The sequence below is a fragment of the Telopea speciosissima genome, chromosome 2 (assembly GCF_018873765.1).
Source record: "Telopea speciosissima isolate NSW1024214 ecotype Mountain lineage chromosome 2, Tspe_v1, whole genome shotgun sequence".
NCBI classification, from domain to species: Eukaryota; Viridiplantae; Streptophyta; class Magnoliopsida; order Proteales; family Proteaceae; genus Telopea; species Telopea speciosissima.
Window position 1 is genome coordinate 54,969,450 of NC_057917.1, and position 14,954 is coordinate 54,984,403.

Below are 14,954 nucleotides of genomic sequence, written 5' to 3' on the forward strand. Positions count from 1 at the left end.
ACAGTATGTCGTTCTTTTCCACAATGGGTACACTTAAGAGGTTCCTTCTCAGATGAGGAACAGGTACCAGTATTAGAAGAGCCACCCCCAGAAGAAATTAAAGCAGATCTCTCTGGCTGTGTAGTTGGTAACATGGTGGAACGACGAGTATCTTCCAATTGTATCAAAGAGTAGGCTTGCTCCAAAGTGGGAAAAGGTGAACGACTCAGAACTTTAGACCGAAGCTGATCATATTCCACATTAAGGCCAGTCAAAAAAGTGTATACTCTGAATTTGTCCTCCCTAAGCTGAAATTTGGTAATATCAGAAGGACAATCAAGCTGAAAGTTATCATAATAGTCAAGCTCCTGCCACAGACTACGGAGTTCACAGTAATATTCGGATAAGGTCAGTTCACCTTGTTTGGTTGCATGAATTTTCCGTTGAATATCATAAACTTGTGCATCATTCCCTACCTGGGAATAGGTACCCTTAGCAGCTTTCCAAATTTTTGCGGCTGAATCAAGTAGTGTATAACCACGGGCAATGGAAGGAGTCATTGCACTGAGAAGAAAACACATAACAAGAGAGTTACTTGAACTCCACTTGTCTTGTAATGAACCAGCCTCACTTGGCTTGACAGTGGTGCCATAGATATATCCCTTATAACCCCTTGCATCAATGGAGAGAAAAACTGATGTGGACCAGAGTAAATAATTGGTGCCATCGAGCTTCACTGGGCTGACTGGAAAAGAGGGATAATCATGATGATTCCCTTGTGCAGTAGTTTGGCCAGTGGCCACTGTAGAGACTTCTGAATCAGGCATATTGATCACAAAAAAAATCCAAAAACAGCCAAGAAAATTGCAGATATAGATTCCAAAAAAGTGCAGAAACGATTTCTGCAAAAAGGAGATCTCGGCTTGTGATGGAATACTGGTTCTGCTTATGTATAGTGCAGAAAAATTGAGAAGAACAAAAAAATCTGCAGGAATTCTGGAAACCGAGAACTGCAGAAACAAAAAAACCAGATCTGTTGTGGCCGCAGGTCTGCAACAGGAAAAAAATACCTGCAGGTTTTTGAATAATCTGCAGGTCTTCGAAAAAATTGCAGGGCTTCAAAAAATCTGCTGGTCTTTGAATAAAAAATTGCAGGTCTTCAAATATAAATAAACTGCAGAGCTTCAAAAAAAATCTGCAGGTCTTCAAATAAACTGCAGAGCTTCAATCTTCAGACATGGATCTCACGATTGTTGGAGATCATAAAAAAGGAATACACGAAAGGAGGTAAGATTATGGGCAGGTACTAGATCATTATGAGATCACCTCAAAGTACCGCCTCCATAAAAGAAGAAGAAGAGAAGAGAGAAGGCTTTAGGGTTTCGGTGGGTTTAGGGTTTTAGGAAGGGGAAGATGAGTGGGAGCAGAATTCAATCTCAAGTAGGGAGATCGATATTGGGATGTGAGAATTATCTCTCAGGTATCGTTTTCAGCTTTGATACCATGAAGAAATAATGATAATAATGGCTTGTATAGAGCAATGAGCCCTCCACGATTTATTTATAATAGTAAATCCATAAGAAACCAATTACAATTAGAACTCTAACTCTAACTAGCTGACTAGGCAACAAAGTAGAGCTAGGAATATAACTAGGAATAGGAATAAACAACTAAATAGAAAAAACAACCCCATGGGTCGACCCATGTCACACGGAAAGCCCATATTCCAACAGTATCATATCAGAGACACAAAATACACTGAAGATATATATGGAAATGGTCAATAAACGTATGGGAATTCTTAGGACATATGCAAAATACAGTTTTGAAGCATAAAACACTATAATTATGTAATATGTAAAATATTTTATATATGAAAAGGAGAACAAAGTACGACAAGACAAGTGCATTCATTTGATTACATATAAAAGATGCAGTTTCGTATATGTACTAATACCATTTTTTTTAGTATTGTTTCATATCCGTACCTTAAAGATCTGATACGTATCGGTTAGTATTGGCAGACATTGGCAATAGGCAAGTCATCAATAGAAGAAGAACCTCCAGGCAAAGATTCAGTTTGGGAGAGGTGAGGAGTGGCTGCAACTGGTGGTGACAGCTTGGGATTGTGCTTGTATACCTGTAATGGTATTCCCGTGGACTTGGAAGCAGAATCTTCAAGAGGAATTAACTGAGGAACAGGAGGAGGACTAGGAGAGAGAGGTCCTAAATCAGGAACAACAATACCAAAATAGGGAGTGTTTCCAAAATATGTAACATCGACACTAACAAATTGCTAATGAGTGGCAGGATCATAACAGCGATATCCTTTTTGGGTGCGAGAATAGCCAAGGAAAACACATTTTATAGCACAAGGAGACTGTATATCAATGCCAGAACAAAGATTATGAATAAAACATACCCAAAAAATACTTGGTGGAAGACCAAATAAAGCATTGTTTGGAAAGACAACGGAAAAGGGAGACGTTTTGAAGGTCTGAAGAAGGTATATGATTAATCTAATGACAAGCGGTCAAAACAGCATCGCCCCAATCAATTTTGAGTACACTAATATGAAACGTTAGGGATCTAGCAATGGCTAACAAATAATGATTTTTTCCTTTTTGCTACACCATTCTGCCCTCGACCAATCATCGTCTTTGTCTTGAGATCATGAAATACATAATAGGAAGGATAAAAAATGGTGCAGTTAAGATTCTTTCTAAAATGACTAAACAGATAACAGAATTACTGGTAACTTAGGAACATGAAGAACAGTAGATAATGAAAGGGAAGAAGAACGAGGAATGACACCATGACTAGAAACACGAGTAGAAGATCCATCTGCAAGAATAACTTGAGATGGACAATTAGACTTCTGAAAAGGTGAGAATTCATTTGGCTTACTAGTCATGTGTTAGGAAGCTTCTGAATCAATGACCTAGAGAATGGGAGAGGAAGAAAGTAAACAGGTGGGTATACATGAGTGAGCTAATGTAGTTGTAGATGTGGAAGCGGATGCCTCAAGTTGCTGAACATGTTTTAGGAGTTGATTGACCATCTCATCACGAGATACAAAAGAAGAGGAACCACCTCCAGAAAAACTCTGAATGGTGTCATGAGATGACATCATTTTCAACACTCCTATCGATCATTGATGTGTTAGCAAACTGCTGTACTGAATGAGGTGTACCATGCTTCACCCAACACTTCTCAACTTTATGATTAGTGCGGCCAGAATGTGTATCGACAGATTGGTCAAGTTGCTGTCTGCCATGACCACCCGTACCATGTCCACGACCTCTGCTAGGAAAACCAGAGCCACAACCACATCCACCATTACCAATAATAAAGGCAGAACTGTCCTTTGAAGAGGATGTGGATTCAGATTTAGACAGGGAGGTGGACAATCCGTTGAATCTACAATATGCTTCATTCATAGATGGAATTTTCTCACCAGCTAGGATTTTAACTCTTGACAGGTTGAAGATCAGAATCTAATCCAAATAAAATTTAACTACCAAGAATTCAGCACATTGAGATTTGAGAACTTCAATATTAGTAGAAAGGGGTTGGTAACGTTGAGTTCCTCCCACATGCCCTTCAGAGCATTATAATAATCACCAACAGACTTGCCATTCTGTTTGAAGGAGAAATTTTTTTCATACAAATCTTATACTTTGGATATATTCTTATAATCTTATCTTAAGAATAACTCTCCTTAGATCATCCCGGACACCCTTGGTTGTGGTTTGAAATATAACATTGACAGCGACAGAAGGCTCCATACTATTCCCCAACCAACAAAACAATGTAGCATTCTCTGTCATCCACTCTTGATATTTAGGTGAGATTGCAGTAGGTGGAGAAGAAGTCAGATAATCCATATTTCTTTTGGCAGTGATATATACTTTAACGGCCCAGAGAAGGTAATTTGAAACACCATTCAATTTTATAGATGTGATTTGGACATTGACAGTGTCCATAGGAGGTTTAGAATCAGCCATGATAGAATATTCAGCAATACCACCTCACAAAGAAGAACTCATAAGCAACCAGCCACAAAGATCAAACCTTGATAACTAAGGGATCAACACCCAAGTCACAATGCACAACCAATACTGATAACCAGCAGTAAAGAGTAACAAAATAAAACAAAAGAAGGTCAAAACAGTAGCCAAACATCCCAGAAACAGTCATTTGATGTCTCGTTCTGCAGAAAGTTGACAGACACTGGACTTACAGCCATTGCTGAGGGCCGTGGCAGCTTGAGAAGCTTGCATCTTGTAGGTTTTAGATACATTACCCATGGAACTATTAAGAGTCCTTTCCAAGAATTGTCATAACCTAGAAGAGTTGGGACTTGAAGGATGCACCAACATAACTGACTCGGGTCTCACAAGCCTTGTTGATGGTTGTCATCATACCATGGTTTTAGACATCAATAAATGCAGCACCATTGGAGATATTGGAGTTACTAGTGCATCCAAAGCTTGTTCTTCTCTGAGGACTTTAAAGTTACTAGTGGATTGTTACAAAATTGGAGATGACTGACTCTATATTTTCCTTGGCTCAGTGCTGCAAGAATCTTGAGACTCTTGTTATTGGGGGCTGAAGGAACATCTCCAATGATTCTATTAAGAACCTTGCATCTGCTTATTGCAGTTGTAGTCTGAAGAACTTACAGATGGATTGGTGTTAAAATCTTTTCTGATTCTTCCTTGAGCTGTGTACTGTCCCAATGTAAAAATCTAAAGGCCCTTGACATTGGGTGCTGTGAGGAGGTATCTGATACAGCTTTTCAGGTGTTGGCCTTGGACTGGGGGTCAGGGCATGTCTTTGAAAGTTTTGAAGATCAGTAACTGTCTGAAAACAAATTACTGTTTTCGGGATAAATATGCTTTTGGAGTCCTGCAAAATGTTGAAGTATCTTTCTTGATGTGAGGTCTTGCCCACATGTTACAAATGTGGTTTGTGAGCTGGCTGGGTTGAGGTTTACAGGATGCTGCTGTAGAGTGAATTTCACAAGGAGCTTATTTGAGCCAGACGTGGTTATTGAAAGTAGGATTCCAGTGGTTCAGTAAGGAGTAAATTCATCCTAAACCCGGCCTGCTAGTTATTGGGGAAAATTTTGAGAGCAGTTGAGCTACAGGTTAGAGATCTCCCTTTTGAACTCCCTGCCCATGTTATCTATTAATGGGTTATCAATTGAAGGGTTGCTCCTTGGACAGTGGACATATCTGTATCCTGTACATAGGATTTTCTTATGGGATTTAAATCTGTACCTTTAAGTAATTTTAGAGTTACTTTTTGGTTCCTTATAAAAAATCTGGTAGATGGACTTGTTTCATTCCCTGTGTGGTTTCAGCTAGTTACTGATAAGTGGCTTATTTATCCATGCAGCTTGTCCGTGCAAATGAATTATTGTCTACTGCTCTTTTCTTGTGCCTATTATGCTTTAGTCTTTAGGTTTTCTTTTTTGGTTTCCTGCTTTTGTCAGATCTAGTTCTCCTTTTTTTCCCCGATCTTGCTTGGCAGTGGTTTTCGCGTGCTTCTTGTGTTGTTTTTGTGTTTTTCGTTTGAGTTTCTGTTAACGTAGATCGATTAGGGTTTCCGGTTTCTCTGTTTCTTTTGCGCTGTTGTAAAATCTGCAATTTTCTGTTTACTTCTTCTTTCTCTTGTTTTGGCTCTCTTGCTGAAGTATCTCTTACTTGGCCCCCCGCCTTTCGGATTTGCTATGCTTGGTTTTTTTTTTTTTTCCATTGCAGATCTAATCTTCTATCCATCGAGTCGGCTGATTGACGATATCGTGCCTCTGGAAGCAAGTCTTTGCGCTTGGTTCTTTTTGCTCCACTCCCCTATGCTGCTGAAGTCTCCTCTTGGCCCTAGTGTCCTGCGTCTTTACCTTGTCTGGTAGGCTGTACTTCTTGCATTGGTAGGAGTTGTGGTTCAGGCATTGTGATCTCCGATTTTCCCCCTTGAGGTAAACTTTCATGCCCTAGCTTGCTGATTACATGTTATACCTACAAAGCCTTTACCCACCGTTCCTTTTTATCTTCAGTTTTCAATCAAAAAACCTTAGAATGCCAAGGGCGGGGATTCCCATACAGAGCTCTCCCATATGCCCATACCACCCCCAAGTATAGGGTTTTAACTTTACAGTTCGCCAAATTCCACACGCCTTCTCTATTCTCAAATGAACTCTGAGAATGAAACAGAGTGTGTAGCTTCAAAGAGGTATGCAATCTTTGTTTTGTAGTGATTGATGGGGTTACAGACGGATGATGGTTTGTTTTCTATTTTATTCTTCGTGTTGCTCTGAAATTTGAATTTTTATGTCTGATTGAGTCGGAGTGTGTTATAATAAATTTGAGAAAGACTAAATGGAGAGTATTTTTTTCATAGACTAAACCTTATGGTTGACTGAATTTTTTTTGTTTTTAAAAGCCATTGTTTTTTCCACGGTCTTCTGCAACTCATCCAACGCCTGGGCAGTAGGACTTGCAGTGTTTGAAATTCCAACTCCCCATCTTGTCTCTCTATGTCTTCGTGGGACCAAGGAGTGCGGTAGCGAGGGCTTGTCGCTACTTGGTTACCCCGGCAGTGGGACTTGCAGTGTTTGAAATTTGCTTGAATGTTTGAGTCTATTGGCATACTGGATTTCTTCTCAAGTTCAAAGATTTGCAATCCAGTCTCTGTTTGCTGATTTTACCTCCAAATTATCGGTGTGATCGGATTGCTAATAGCCCTTTCAATGACTTTCCCCTTATTATATGTTTTGGGTTTAAGGGACGGAATCATTCTCAACGAATATAGGTTTCATTTCCGTTAATGGATCTTTTTTCTTCTTACCCAAAAAAAATAAATAAATAAATAAAATGAAATCATGGCAAAGAATAGTTGTAAAGACCTCATGGATGAATAAGAAAAGTCTTCAAAACCCTAACAAGCGGCACTTGAACGATCTCCCATTTCCCCGCTTTACAAATCTATCATTTCCCCCACTCGTTTTTTAATGATCTTGTTAGCTCCCAAGTCCTAACTAATTCCCATGTCCCAACCTCAAACCTCTTGCCCTTTTCCGATCTTCTATCTATTTTTCATTTTGGATTGTTTTAGATTTCATAGAAAATAAAAACATGCCCATATTAGAACTAGGTTGGGAGTTGCCCCCATTCATGATAAGCTTAGAGAGAGTTGTTTGAGGTGGCATGACCATGTTCAATGGAGGCCTTGGGATGCCCTAGTACGGAGGAGTGATTTGATTCATATTAAGGAACTAAAGAGCAGACCTAAATTAACCATAGGAGAAGTGGTGAGGAAATACATGTGTTGAATTCTACGAATACTGGCTGGAGTCAGAGTGACTACAACCATCTTTATTTATAATGTAAAGAAGAATATTCTGGAATAGGTACAAGGACATAATTGCCCCTAGGACAATTTTACATAATTACCCCTAGGACAATTTTTCACTTGAACCCATATTACAACACTCCCCCTCAAGTTGGAACATACATGTCAAACATGCCCAATTTGCTAATTATAGGACAAAATAGCTTACTACTAATTCCTTTGGTAAGGATATCAGCCAACTGCTCACTTGACTAAATAAATGGAATATAAATTATTCCTTGCTCCAATTTCTCCTTGATAAAATGCCGGTCGATCTCAACATGTTTGGTACCGGGTTATGGGTAATGCTAATTGTGGATTTGTTGTCACAGTAGAGTCGTATTGGAAGATCAGCATTCATACCCAAATGTTGAAGAAGTCCCTTGAGCCAAAGAAGTTCACATATACCTTGTATCATAGCTCTAAATTCAGCTTCAGCACTAGATTGAGCCACAACCGCCTGTTTCTTGCTTCTCTAAGTAGTTAAGTTTCCTTCAACAAATGTGCAATATCCAGATGTTGACTTCCTATCATCAGGACTTCTAGCCCAATCTGCATCAGTGTATGCTTCTATCCGGAGAAGACTATGTGGAGAATACAAGACTCCTTTTTCAGGAGATGACTTCAGGTACCGAAGTATTCTGTATGCTGCCTCCAAGTGAGAGGAGTGAGGATCATGCATGTATTGACTTACGGCACTCACAGCAAATGTAATATCTGGTTGGGTATGTGAGAGGTAGATCAACCGGCCAACTAACCTCTAATACCTACCCTTATCCACCGGGTCACCTTTCTTACTCTTCAAGTGTGTGTTGGGCTCAAGAGGAGTATCTGCCGGTTTACAATCAAGCATCCTTGTCTCACTTAATAAATCCAGGGTATATTTTCTCTGAGAGAGAGAGATATGCCCTTGGCTGAATAGGCAACCTCAATCCCTAAGAAATACCTTAACTTCCCCAAATCTTTGACTTCAAATTCGGTGCCCAGATAAGTCTTCAACTTCTGAATTTCCTGTGCATCATTGCCTGTGATTACTATATCATTAACATAGACAATCAAAATTGTCACATGCTGCCCCACCCTTTTAACAAACAAGGTGTGATCAGCATAACTTTGCTTATACCCATATGTAGTCATGGCTTTAGGGAAGCCACCAAACCAAACCCTTGGTGACTGCTTTAGATCATATAGGGCCTTCTTCAACCTGCATACCTTTCCCTGAGTCTCTGGAGAAGCAAAACCAGGAGGTATCTCCATGTAAACATCCTCTTCCAAATCTCCATGCAGGAAGGCATTCTTCACATCAAGTTGTTGGAGATCCCAACATTAATTCACAGCACAAGAAATGATGACTCTCACCATATTCATCTTTGCCATAGGAGCAAAGGTCTCTTGATAGTCGATTCCTTGGGTTTGAGTGAACCCTTTGGCAATTAACCTTGCTTTATATCTTTCTACTGAGCCGTCTGACTTGTGCTTCACAACAAAGACCCACTTGCAGCCAACGGGTTCTTCCCTGGTGGAGGAATCACCAAATCCCAGGTCTGATTTTTCTCAAGGGCAAGCATTTCTTCATTCATCGCATCCTTCCACTTTTGTTCGGTTGTTGCTTCCTGCCAATTGTTAGGGATGGCAACCGAGGATAACGAAGACACAAAGGCATGAAATGAAGGAGTTAGAGAGTTGTATGACACAAAATTGGAAATCGGGTGTTGTGTACAACTCCGCTTTGGTTTCCAAATAGCAATGGGTAAATGAAGACTGGGATCAGGAGGAAGCTTACCAGGAAGGTGACTAGGAGTAGGACTTGGAGCAGGTGCTGATTGTGTAGGATCAGTGGTGGTGGTCTCTTTGTACTGAGGGCCATGAGAAGGAAAAACCGTTCCTCAAGAGTAAATCTTCAAATTGTTCTCCCCCTGGACTGTTTGTTGCTGCTCATTCTATCCCATTTCTTGTTCCTAACTTGTAATCCCATCCTCCAGTTCAACAAAAGCATCCTCTATAGTAGGTATATGAATATCCAGAGGAGCAATCAGCGGGACCTCTCCATCACTTAGAATCTCCCCTTGCAGAGGTACCGATAGTTTCAAGTACGCCTCAGATTCTCACAACACCACGTCCATGGCGACAAACAATTTCCTTGTAGGAGGATGATAACATTTATAGCCCTTCTGGGTAGTCGAGTAGCCGAGAAAAAGGCACCGAAGCCCTTTAGGATCAAACTTGCCGTGAACATGGTAGTTCTGGGCAAACACCACACACCCAAAAACCTTGGGGGGGCACAAAAAATGTGGAGGTGCCCAACAGAATCTCCAATGGGCAGCGTCCTCCTATGACTCTTGATGGAAGCCGATTGATAAGGTAAGTGGTTGTAAGTACTGCATCACCCTAGAAACGAGGAGGAACAGCCATAGCAAACATAAGAGAATGAGCAACTTCCAACAGATGTCGGTTCTTGTGTTCAACAACTCCATTTTGAACAGGAGTATCCACACAAGAAGTCTGATGAATTATCCCATGGCTATCCAAATACAAGTGAAAGGCACCATCCATGTATTCTTTGCCATTGTCCGACCTAAGAATTTTCACCTTGGCATCGAACTGGGTCTGGACTATCTTATGAAATAGGGTAAAACAGGTGAAAACGTCACTCTTACTATGCATCAAGTATACCCAAGTGCTCCAACTGTAATAGTCAATGAAGGTGACGAACCATTGAAACCCAGAAGTAGAGACACATCGGGCAGGGCCCCACACATCAGAATGTATCAAACCAAATAGACTCATACTTCTATTATCAAAAATAGGATAAACACTTCTAGTTTGCTTTGCCAAAGTGTAAGCATCTCAAGAAAAATTATTCGGATTACAACGTTTCAATAAACTAGGAAGTAGAACAGATAAAACACCCAACGGTGGATGGCCCAAACGACGATGCCAATTATTCAACTCAAACAATACAGAATCAGAATCAGAAGATGCAGGTTGGGATGTCAAAGCTGCTGGAGAACTATCAAGCACGTATAGACCACCAACCACCTTACCACATGCAGTCATATTGCCCGTTTCCAAGTCCTGGAACAAACAATGGTTCGGAAAAAATGTCACTTTACAGTTTAAATCCCTGGTTAAGCTACTAATGGAAAGCAAATTAGTAGAGAATTTAGGAACATGTAACATAGATGAAAGGCAAAGAGAGGAAGTGCATTGCACGGATCCCTTTCCCGAGATAGGAGAAAAAGACCCATCAGCAACACGGACCTTATTATGACCAGATAAAGGGGAATATTGGAAAAAAAGAGATGAAGAACCTGTCATATGGTCGGTTGTCCCTGAGTCAATAACCCAAGAATCGAGTATGACGGAGGTGCAGTTCCCACCAATTGAAATACCTGTGGAAGAAGTGGTAGTGTGATTGGAAGGCAGAGAAATAGTTGAAGCAGCCAACGAAGGAGATACAAATGCCAAAGATGTGTCCAATCGAGTCATCATATCTTGGAGATTTTGTAGTTCAGCTACAACTTGGGAAAGAGATTGGTCGGGCTGCTCTTCAGTAAATGCCTGATTGGCACAGATGTTGGTGGGCTGATTGGAACCACCCTTCCCACACCCACGAGTATCTGTAGGGCGACCTTGAAGCTTCCAACATCAGTCCTTTATGTGCCACTCCTTCCCACAATGATCACATTTAATAGGGGGCGATCACTAGATGTCCGATCACCAACAACAATACGGGAAGAATTTCCACGGGAAGAAGATTGGGAACCCGAAAGAAGGGTCGAATGTTCCTGAGTAACGGGATGAACCATGGTTGTACGCCGACTGTCTTCAACCGAAAGAATCGCATAGGCCTGCTCGAGTGTTAGTAGAGGGTCACAATACAGAATATTGGCCCGGATCTGATCAAACTCAATATTTAGGCCAGCCAACAAATAAAAAACACGCAAACCGTTTTCCCACTTCCGGAAGGTTGTTGCATCAACATCACAGGTTGCAGTGAAGGTGCCCAGAAACTCCAACTGCTGCCACATAGTGCACATTTTATTATAATATTAAGAAAGGGACAACTCTAACTGCTTGGTAGAATGGATCTTCTGACGGAGCTCATAGCACTGGGCGGCATTCCAAACCTGAGCATAGGTGTCCTGGGTTGTCTTCCATATCTTGGCATCCGTATCAAGGAGAAGGTAACGCCCAGCAATTTCTTGGTCCATGGAATTAACCAGATAGGACATGACCAAGAAATTAAAATTCATCCATCAATCCTGTGCAGGATAAGCCTCTGTAGGCTTGACAGTAGTGCCTGTGATGTAGCCAGAGATGCCACGTGAACCAATCGCGAACAAGCAAGAACGAGACCACAAGAGATAGTTGCTGCCATTTAATTTGATAGGGTTCCCCGGAAATGGAAGAAAGTCACGTTGCGATAAATTATCAGGGCCAGAGGAAGTAGAAGTGATCTCCGAAATGCCAGGCATGGTGGCTGGAAAAAAATTATAGGAATAGAAAATGGCTTAAAAAAAAAATCAGATCATATGAAGGCAAAAAAGGCCCTTGGTAGGAGTCAACTCACCACCAAGGGTGTGAAAGAGACGGCAACAAAGTGGGAGAGGGCTACCGTGAGAAGGAAAGAGAGGCTGAGAGGGGTCGCGGGAGGCTGGAAGGGGTGGAAAGGGGTAGTGGAAGATCTGAAGGGGCTGGCGGAGGTCGGCAGAGGTGTGGTTGTGGGGGCAGAAGGCTGGCGGTAGTGAGTGGTGGCCAGCGGTGGTTAGGTTAGGGTGAGATCACGAAGGAAAAAAAATCATGATTTTTGGCTCTGACACCATATTGAATTCCGTGAATACTAGCTTGAGTCAGAGTGACAACAGCCATCTTTATTTGTAGTTTAAAGAACAACATTCTAGAATAGGTACAAGGACATAATTACCCCTAGGACAATTTTACATAATTACCCCTAGGACAATTTTACCCTTGAACCCATATTACAACAACATGTTTGCATGATTTCGAATAGATTGGAGAGCAAGGATCCATGTGGCCGACCCCATTTAGTTGGGATAAAGCTATGTTGTTGTCGCTATTGATAAAAATCGAGGTAGCTTGTGATTCAATTAGACCAACCCTATAAAAACCCAAACTGAATTAAAATAAGAGTGAAGAAACCGGTGGAGTTTAGCAATTTGGGGCTCCCAACTATTTGTGTTGGGCTGATATCTTTTCCTGCATTAGTTCTCTGCTTTTGGCCAGTAGCTTCTTTATCTGTAGTGGTTCTTTTGCATTTTGATGGTGTAGCATTTGGATGTTTCATCTTGAAAACTGCACTCTGTACTCTGTTTCAATGTTGGTATTTTGAAAGTCCAAGGGAGGAGGAGAGAGAGAAGATTGCTTTGTTAGATGGTTTAGGAGAGAAGTTCTTCATGGGGTAGTTGGGGTAGTTTGAGCTTGCATTATTTGCTCTCTTTTCGTAGCATTTTGTTGATTGATGTACATGTCTGCTGCATACTGAATATATTATGCCTTTTTTTGCTCCTGAAGTTTTAACAGGAACTGTACTCAATTTTTTTGATGAAGTCCAGATAATCTATGACTACAAAGATCAGAGTTGTCTTCTTCTTCTTTTTTTTTCCTTCTTTAAGACGTGTATCGCATTCGAGTGATTTAGTTACATCTCTACAAATAATCTAATCAACGTCACAAAGGTTAATCACGATGGACATCCTAGCAGTTAAATATATATTTCACATGCTAGTTAATGATCTTAATACATAGATACATAGACTTGGAAGGTACAATAAAAGATAAAAAAAATAATATGGTCAAATATAAAATTATAAATACAAAATAGGGTTATGATATTTCATGATATCATGACAACTGATTCATTAATCTCCACCACAGGCCATGCATTAACCAATATGGGTATGGGAATCCCACACCCCTCTTTGTGGTCAGGTTCCATCCCTGAACCGGTATAGGAAGGGGAAAAAGCAAGTTTAGAGTTACAAGAAAGTGGGGAAGTGCCATTAGAGTTTTGTTACAATGAAATAGCTTTCTTCTAATTTTATGGAACTCTAGACATAGTGTGATGGATGTTTGTCCTCTATCACATGGACCATAAGTATGCCACATGGAAAGAGAATAATAATCCTTCAGGGACATGTCAACACCTTCCCGACTGAAGAGAGAGAGAGAGAGGGAGGGGGGGATAAGGGACCCACTGATTTTTTATTTAAGGAAAACAGGGTTGGCATGCTCTAATGTTGTGTTTAGTGGTGGGTGCCAACAGACAATGCCTTCGTACAATTTCTATTTTCATACTCACTTGCTCTTATCCATTAGTTGGAGAATTTTGTGCGACACAGAGAGAAATAGACTTCCACAGTGTGAACTCAGAATTCCAGTGGAAATACATGAGTCTTGTGGCTTTATGTTTGGGCTCTCTTCCATAAACTCTTCTTTTATCTTGGGGCTTGCTCACCTAATATCAAGTATAGACTCATTATGTGTGTGAGTTTGATAAGATTTAGAAACATGACCTACCCATGAAGATGCTGCCAACATCTCTAAACTTGTTGTCCCTACTGTTTCTTGTCTGTGAATCCCCTTCCCCATCTCTGTCCTTTGTTGTTGTGCTGAAACCCTAAATGTTGCAGTTAGTAATTTGCTTAAAATTAAATCGGTAGCAGAAACTAAATTGATGTACGTGTTAGAATTCTTAATAAGAATTTTTATTTTGATCAATTGATTTTGTTCTTCTTCATCCTGAAACTCAAAATTCCAGTCGAATTTGCATTTCAATTTGATTCCACCATAAGGAAACAATTTTATGATTAGATGAAGGGAACTTAAGAGGTGTCAGAATGCCAAAATAGAAAAGGTAACATTACCCCTTAAAATTTTGAAAACTGAGTTCCTTTATATGTAATATGTACAATGTAGTTTATCTTGGAAGTATCTGTTTATATACCAGTTTTGAACATAGGTTTGGACTGGAATTACCTTCTGTTTGAGATGTAGAAATCATCCTTCACAATCTTCAATTTTGGATCTCAGAAGGTTTGTGAAGAACTGGTAAGCAACATCACACATCTTATTTGTTTGTTGTATGATTAACTGAGGTTTTCTTAATACTACTTCGAAATTTATTTAGTATTGTGGTTAATGACATTGATTTTTGTTTGCAGGAAATTAATTATTCCTTTGTGTCACTGTTGGTCTATGGGCTGGACTCATTATTGGGTTAGTAACTGAGTATTACATCATGAATGCATCCAAGTTTGTAGTTGTATGCATTTCCATTTGTACTCTACTGTTTTTAAGTAGTTTCTGTTTGAGATGTATGCCAGGACCCTTGGTCCCAGGGGATCTGATGCACACAAAGGCAGCTGTTATCGATAACACTATTGGTGACCCACTCAAGGCCACATCTTGCCCATCATTAAACACCTTCATCAGGCTCATTGCTGGCTGTGGAATCACTTGTGTTTGCTCCATAGCATGGTGACCTCATTTTCAACATCTTTTAAGCGATGACGTGAGTAAGAACAGTCAGAATTTTAAAAAACCAGTGCTTAATCAAG

General features: G+C 40.4%; 1 pseudogene; it reads left to right on the forward strand.

Moving 5' to 3' along the window:
* Positions 1-2,927: 2,927 nt before the first annotated feature.
* Positions 2,928-5,263, forward strand: LOC122650882 (annotated as a pseudogene).
* The last annotated feature ends 9,691 nt before the right edge of the window (positions 5,264-14,954 follow it).